Below are 8,165 nucleotides of genomic sequence, written 5' to 3'. Positions count from 1 at the left end.
GGAGAGAACCAAGTGTCCTTGTTTAGTGAGAGGTGTGGCTGGAAAGGCATCCCATGATCTGTCATCCCGAAGAAGGCAGGCATCTGTTCCTTGGGGGAGATGAGAAGGCAGGTGTCTAGGAAAAATAATTGTTATTGCTAAAGATGAGTGTGCCAGAATGAGGAGTAGGTAGGCCCTTCATTGTGGCATCCTTGAAAACCAGGGGGTGGAAGTTCCTGCCTGCTGGACAGACCAAGTGTCTTGAGTAGGTGCCTGGAGAGATGGTACCAGCATGGGTGTCCCAAGAGCTTGGCAGCCGAGGGGGTGGTGAGGATTATCGTGTGAGGTCCTGTCCATCGAGGTTCAAGAAACCTAGGAGTTAACTGTTTAAGGAGTACTCTGTCCTCTGGGGAGAGCAGGGCAAGTTTAGGGGCACTAGGGTCCACTGGTGTTGGGGCAGGGAGACAATTGTCAGCATGTGAACAGAGAAGGGACCTTAAAAGGGAGAGGTACGGTAGTTTGAACTGGGAGGTGATGGTTAAGGAGAAAGGGCCTGCCATAAAGCAACTCAAAAAGGCTCAGGCCCGTAGGGGAATATTGGGTGGCCTTGAGGCGAGGGCCAAGATAACCTGAATTCAGTGAAGAGCTTGCTTAGTTGTTGTTTGATGAGTCCCATTGTCCAGGAGATATTGAGAGCTTCTGACAAGAGCTCCACGACCCTGAGACACTGCAGCTGCTGTTTCTCTGGAGACTGGAAAGGCTTCTATCCATCCTGTAAAAGTGTCCACAAATGTTAAGAGGTAATGAAGCTTTTTTTTTATGATTAGGCATATGGGTGAAATTAACCTGTCAATCTTTGCCCTGTTGGTGTCCACGAAGCTGGTGTATGTGGAGAGCTCCTTGTGGGTTGGCCTGGGCACACATTGGCAGGAGGAGTGAACCTGTAAAATAGAATCTTGGAGATGGGTGGGTTTAAAAGGTGCTCCAAGAAGTGAAACAAAGCTTTGGGGAAGTGGCTAAGAATATCTCCACCCAGTAAATGTGCTGGGCAAGCCGGTATCACTAAGAAAGAATGAGAGAAAAAATGTTTTGCAAGATTGTAAGGCAGTGGCAAAGTGGGGAAGAATGGGTCCTGTCTACCCCCATAGCTGAAATTGGTGAGGGAAACTTAAGGCCCAAGTGAAAATAAAAGTAATGGACTTACCCACCACTTGTAGCATGACCCTAGGCTAGGAGAGGGTTATGGGATTTACCAAGTCTGGGCAGCATCAATCCTCTGCAAGGCTGAGACGTTTGAAGGCTGGTACATTTTCACTTGCCAACAGTGATGAGGCTGAACCCCCTTGGCTTGGCATAGAGGATAAGCCCACACAGGGGCATTGTGATTTTCAGTTGCTGGCAGATAGGGCACAACCTTGGAGCAGGTGTAGTGCAATATCGTGCCATGTGACCATTTAGGCCACACTTGATAGAGCCCTGTGATTGGCTTCCCTTGTCCCCCTTCCTGTGACCTTAGGGCAGCTGCTAAGGCCTAGGCCTGTAGATTGTTGTAGCTTTGTCTGTTGGGAAGACTCAGCTGATTTTTCTCGGGCATCAAAAACTTTAAAGGCCATTCTCACCAATTCCCATATAGGAGTTTGGGGACCATCCTCAACCTTTTTTTTTAAACTCTTCTAATATCTGGTACTGAATGAAGAAGCATAATGATTAGTAGAAAAGGAGTCTAGGTGCTTTTCTACCTGAGAGGGATTTGGAAGAGAAAAGAGAGCATGGGAGGGGCTAGCCCAGTGTGCAGGGGGTCCAGGAGTGGAGAGTGAGGTAGGAGGGGCAGGGGAAAGGTAGAAGTTGACCTTGAACCTCTGAATTGGGAAAGGGAAGGGAAAGAATGTTGCTCCACAGGAGGGGGATTGGGAAGTGTGGGCTTGAGGGAGTGGGGGAGGGGCCAGTGCCTCTGGTGCTGTGAGAGACTGGCAAAGGGGGGAGGGGCAAGAGAGCAGAGACCAAAAAACCATGGACATATATATATATATATATATATATATATATATATATATATATATATATATATGTGTGTGTGTGTGTGTGTGTGTGTGTGTGTGTGTGTGTGTGTGTGTGTGTGTAAGCTCTGTTCATTTGTATCAGACAGAATATTTGTAAGAGGCTTATAGGGGCAACAACAGACCAGGCTTTGAACTGTAAGTGCCCATTTTAGAGTCTGTGCCCACCTATATGACCTAAATCCACCTTAGTGTGCCCACCAAGATGGCTCTTAGGTCCAAAAGGGGCCACAGAGAGGAGATTGGATGCCCAGCATCCCAGTACACACAGATCTCCACCTCAGCTAAGCCTGATCCCGCAGGATTGATTGCAACCTGATTCAAATTCTCAGCGTGAGCTCACGATTTCAATGGGAATCCGAAAACGACAAAAATAAATACAAATGGGTCCCCCCAAAACGCTATAGCATAGACAAGAAAAGGGACTCACCAAGACGCAGCCACTGTAGCCCAGAAGCCGCTTTTAAGCATAGCGTAGACAGCTCAAAGTGTCGACTAGGGGCCTTTCAACACGTGGCCTACCATGTGGAAAGGGCCTGCCCTAGCTAGGTGGAAACTTCCAAATTTTAGGAATATTTCTTAATACAAGCTCCCTGATGACGCAAAAATTCTCAATCAAGTCAAATCAAAGTGGGCCGAATTAAGAAATATCCAGATTTAATGAGAGATCTGCACTCTCGGGTGGTCCCGAGGAAGAACTGGGAAGCCACAGGAATGCGACCCCCAGGAGGAAGAAAGGGAAACCATATGTTCCTCTTTCAGGAGATCACTTATGTACCTGGGGAGTGGTCCTGACCCCATCCCCAGGGAGGGGTCAGGATCTGACCTGCTGGGATTTGGAGTTCAGACCAGGCCTGGGGCTGACATAGATGTGAGGGACTGGGGTCTATGCTCCCAATTTGACACCTGGATTTTACCAGATCTGATTTTGGTGTAGCAATGGAACTTTTTCAGGAAACTGTAAGAGAACTGGTGGAAAGCTATTAGAGGACTTTGGGAACTTTGAACCTCTGAAGGTTGAAACCTGTTAATCCTGGACTATGAAGCCTGTTAAAGAACAGTTACCTTGAGTTCTCAAATGCCTTTAGACAGATCTGGGAGGAATAGATGAGCATAAAACAAGACAGCTATTGGCCAGCAGGCAATCCCACGTCCTCTCCTGGTCCTTGAAGAACATCAGGCTTAGAAGCAGTATTTGCCATTAACTGTTGAGTGTGAGAGGCACACAGATTTTTTTCTGTGATGGGAAGAATGTCTTACCTGGCTTGGCAGATAAGCTGATCAATTCCCTGAGAAAAGGCCAGTTTTGCTTTTGCGTGGGTGCTTTGCAAACCCAGATGAAGCATTGAGACACAGGTCTTTGTCTTCTAGGAGGAGATGCTGCAGAAGCTGGCATGTCTCTGTGTTAAAAGCTCTTTTTAAATGAACTGCCATGATCTCAGATTTGTAAAGGCATTTGAAAATCTGGTACTTTAAACTGGGCATATAAGCTAAATTTTTAAAGCTGTTGTAGTCTGGAAGCACAGATAAACACAAAACTCAAATTTACATTATGAAAACCCAGTTAAGATATTTATAAGATAAACACATATTGTGGCCAGATTATTATAACAGAGAAACAGGACAGACTTAGAGACCTGTGTCAGCTGACTCTGCTTTGGAAGAAAGAACACAAGCATAAAGATGAATCACTTTTGTGGAGTTTAGATGGAATGACAGCAGGGGGGGAGAAATGGATTTGTCAGCAGGGTAGGGCAGGGGGGACCAGAGAAACAGCTATGGAGTAAGTGCCCGGCATGTGCTGGGGTCCAGATAACTAATGGGTAACTTGAGGCTGAGCACCTGGCCTGTGCTAGGCCAAGAAGCTGATGGGCAAATGTGGCTCTGCAAACCACCAGCACATTGGCAAGTGTGCTCCAGGAACTGATCACACAGTATTCTAATTGGGACTTTGCCTCTTTTAGGGGTACAGTGACATGCACAGCTTCAGGCACAGTGGATGTAAAGGAGTGGAGCACCCCTGAGGCCACAGAGGGGCAGAAGTTGGGCGGGACAAAGAGAGGTCAGCAAATAAAGCCAGACAGAAACAGAGAGAGAGAGAGAGAGAGAGAGAGAGAGAGAGAGAGAAAGTAGTGGTGGGACAAAGCACGTGGCCAGCAAATGAACACACAGAAAGAGATGGAAAGATGGAAGTGAAGGTGGGACAAAGTGAAAGACCCCAAAGGCAGGTGTCTCACATCTTTGGGGATCCCCCTACCCAAGAACCGAGACCAGTCCACTGGATGCAAAAGCAAGAGGCAGTTTATTGTTTACACAAGTGCCTGTGGATGCTGCAGACAGCACAGCTGGATGAACAGCTAGCTGAATGAGCATGGCAGGCTGAGAATACAACATGCATTTATAGGGGGTTCAGGAGTTACATAAGAGGCTGCATAGCAACAAGCATTTCTTTGGATCTTGCATGATGGGCTAGGGTCGAGCTTAGGACAGAGCTGTTTCTCCATCTGCAGGTTCTCAGAAAAAAACATAAGATCTCGATAAAGCTAAACTCAGCACTCTGGGTTTTGACAGACTGTTGCAGTGGTTTGCTGTCTTCCTGTTGGCCCAATTTCTACAGAGCTAGCTAACCGCAGATATCCTGTTCAGCTGAGCCCCACTTGGTTCTTTAAAGTTTGTTTTTCTAAGTTTATGTAGGTGACCTAATTTGAGACTTGATACAGGCTGGAACAGGGGTCTTTTATTATGACTGGCTGGGACGGGGGTCTTTCATTTCTCCCTTGGGTTTTATCATGGATAGAATCTTATATCCATTCACCTTGTTCTGGGATCTGGCTGGCATCAGGGTCAGTCAGCCTAAGTGCATGGTATTGCTGAGTGAGGACCATAGCCTGGATGACTGCTAGCCTGTCTTTAACGAATTGGACCAGCCTGTTGTGGATACAGGGCCCAAGAGTCAAGATGAGCATCAAAACAATTATAGGACCCGTGATTGTGGAGATCAGGGTTGTGAACCAGGATTAACGGTTGAACCAATTTTCAAACCAGCTTTGTTGGGACTCAAATACCTTTTGACGCTTAACTAGTCTATCTTTAAGCTTATCTAAAGTCTCAGTCACTATTCCTGTTTGGTCAACATAAAAGCGACATTCTTCTTTAAGAGCGACACATAAACCCCCTTCCTTTAGGAACAGCAAATCAAGCCCCCTTCTATTTTGTACAACTACTTCAGATAAGGAAGTCAAGGAATCTTTAAGTGCTCTAACAGATTTTTTTAAGGCTTGCAAATCAGCATTCATAGCGGCTTATAAATGCTCATATTTGTTATTTTGAAGCAGTGCTGCAGTCCCCATCCCTATACCAGCCATAATTCCTCTGACCCCCAGCAGGACAGCTAGGGTCATGGAGATGGGTTCCCTTTTAAATCTGTGGTGTCCCTCATAAAATTCCAGGATAGTCTCTGAGTTATGATATATGATACAGGGCCAGAGCTGGACTAGAACATAGTAGTCAGCAGTCATGTTGAGAACTGTCACTAATATGCATGGTGTTAGTCCTGTGTTACAAGCCCAGTAAGTTTCAGTAGGGGCAGCCAGGTAGTAGTTCCCTTTATGAGCAGAGACTGTCTAATTATATAATTTCTTTTTGGAATGGGGAACCATCCCTAAGCATAGTCCCTGTCTGCTAACTTGAGAAAGAGTCAGCTTGTGATTTGGAAGGAAAGTGCATGATGCTGGTGGGGCAGTAGAATTAATAATTTCAATATTCAAAGCTAGACCTCCATAATAAGGTGGGCTTGGTACTAAGCATAGCCAGCAATCTTTATCTTGTTCAGGCTTTGTGTTATTTAGGGCAATGTAATCTTCTTTAATCAGGTTTAAATATCTATCTCCTGTCCCTGGAATTTGTGAAGTTATCTGTGAAATCCCTATCTGTGGTGGAACAGATAGCATAGTGAGACCAGGGCTAACAGCTGGCTGAGGTCTCTTTCTCTGTGGCTGGGGTGGATTTCCCAGTCTCAAGATAACAGGGTGATATTCCTCTGTTTGTGGGGCAAGGAGAGGCCTAGGCTGCTGCTTAGCTCATTTGGGCAGTGCGGCTGGAACTCATTGTTCAGTTACCACCAGGTTAGTGACCATACGGTATCCCCGGTTTGGGACAATACTTGTCAAGTCAATTTCATTGGGGTGTGGGGGCTGGTTTCTAAGGTAGGGACAATCAAAAGAACATATAAAGCAAGCATTACTGGTGAATAAGTCTTATCTTTAAGGGGTTTTGAGAGCGTTGGAGTTTCCATGATGACTCTGGGTCCTGATAGCTGGTGAAGTGTTTTGGCTGGGCCGCTTTGACGTATGAAGCGTGGATCCAGGCAGCAATTCCGTCAACCTTCAGCGCCCATGGAGGTGGTCAGGAGCATGGTGTAGGGTCCTTTCCAGCAGGGTTCAAGGTTCTTAGCATGGTGTCTCCAGACCCAAACGGAGTCACAGATCTGGAGGGGATGTGGCCTCAGGGGAGTTTCCTGTTCCTCCTAGTAGGCAGCTGCCAATGGTTTCCAGACCTCTTTTTGCACCAACTGCAATGCTTGCAGGTGGGCCTGCATGGAAGGGGAGGTGGCAAAATCAAAGATATCAGCATCAAAGAAAGCAATGGCTGGAGGTGGGCTTCCATATAGAATTTCAAATGGGGTCAGGCCGTGTGGGCCAGGTGTAGGAGTTACACCCAATCTCTAGAGCCAGTTTCAAGCGATAATTTAGATAAAACCTCCTTAATAGTTCTATTCATTCTTTCTACCTGTCCTGAACTCTGGGGTCTATATGTACAATGTAATTTCCAATCAATCCCCAGAAGCTTGGCCACCAACTGACTTACCTGGGAGACAAAGGCAGGCCCGTTATCTGAACCCTCAGTACCTGAGGCATTCCATATCTGGGGAAGATTTCTTCCAAGAACTTCTTGATGACCATTTTTTGTTGTCTCATGCTTGGTGGGGAAGGCTCCAACCCATCCTGAGAAAGTGTCTGAGAAAGATTAGGAGGTATTTATATCCATACATACCAGCTTTGATTTCAGTAAAATCAATCTCCCAGTTTCTACAGAGCTAGCTAACCACAGATATCCTGTTCAGCTGAGCCCCACTTGGTTCTTTAAAGTTTGTTTTTCTAAGTTTATGTAGGTGACCTAATTTGAGCCTTGCTACAGGCTGGGATGGGGGTCTTTCAAAAGCATGTGGTCACTACTGAAAAGAGAAAAAACAGTGGAGGGGGGCAGAAGCACCAAATTTGAAAAATGCAGACTTGGAGTGTAATTTCTTTTGAGTTAGAGTGTTATAATATTTTTTTGAGATAGGGTTTCTCTGTAATTTTGGAGCCTATCCTGAAACTAGCTAGCTCTTGTAGACCAGGCTGGCCTCTAACTCAGAGATCTGCCTGCCTCTGCCTCCCAAATGCTGGGATTAAAGGCCTGCGCCACCACCACCTGGATAGATTGTTATAATTTAAAAAGGTTTTAAGTGCCTGCTTAAGGGTGTTTGAAATTGGGTAGTAATTACAAGAAAGCCACTTTAAATGCATGCCTCTGACATGCATTTCATGACATGACCATTCAAATGCATCCACCAGAGTGGTGGCACCGAGTCAGTCAAAATATTATATGGGGTACATGAGAAGTTGGGAGGGAACGTCTTCCAGCACTCAAATCCCATCTCAGCAGAAGGCCCTGCCCATGCCTCCTGTCAGACCTTTGACACAGTCCGTGACTCCAACAAAGGCCTGAAAAAACAAACAGGTCACCTCAAAACCCTACCTGCATGCCATTTAAAAGGGAAAATCACCAAGAGAAGCTGAACATGCCTGGCAGAGTGCATGTGAAGAAAGGCCTATTTTCCAGCATGGTCCTGGACCCAAGGGCCCTGGGGTCTGGACCCTGCAGGGATAAACTAAGGCCCCTTGGTGGAACACTCCATATGTTAAGTAAAAATAATAAGAAAAGGGCAGCTCCACTGGCCCAAGCAATCCAATTAGGTCAAATTAGAAAACCAAATCAAAATGTACATCGTTTTATTAAGAATGATGTTCTTGGGTGGCTGAGTGCATTGTGGGGAGACAAGACAGCGGGGAGCATATGCAGACCAGA

General features: G+C 46.1%; 1 pseudogene; it reads right to left on the bottom strand.

Moving 5' to 3' along the window:
* Positions 1-4,716: 4,716 nt before the first annotated feature.
* LOC119815619 lies at positions 4,717-6,190 on the bottom strand (annotated as a pseudogene).
* Between the last annotated feature and the right edge of the window lie 1,975 nt (positions 6,191-8,165).

The sequence above is a fragment of the Arvicola amphibius genome, chromosome 5 (assembly GCF_903992535.2).
Source record: "Arvicola amphibius chromosome 5, mArvAmp1.2, whole genome shotgun sequence".
NCBI lineage: Eukaryota > Metazoa > Chordata > Mammalia > Rodentia > Cricetidae > Arvicola > Arvicola amphibius.
This window is presented reverse-complemented; position numbering and strand designations above follow the sequence as displayed.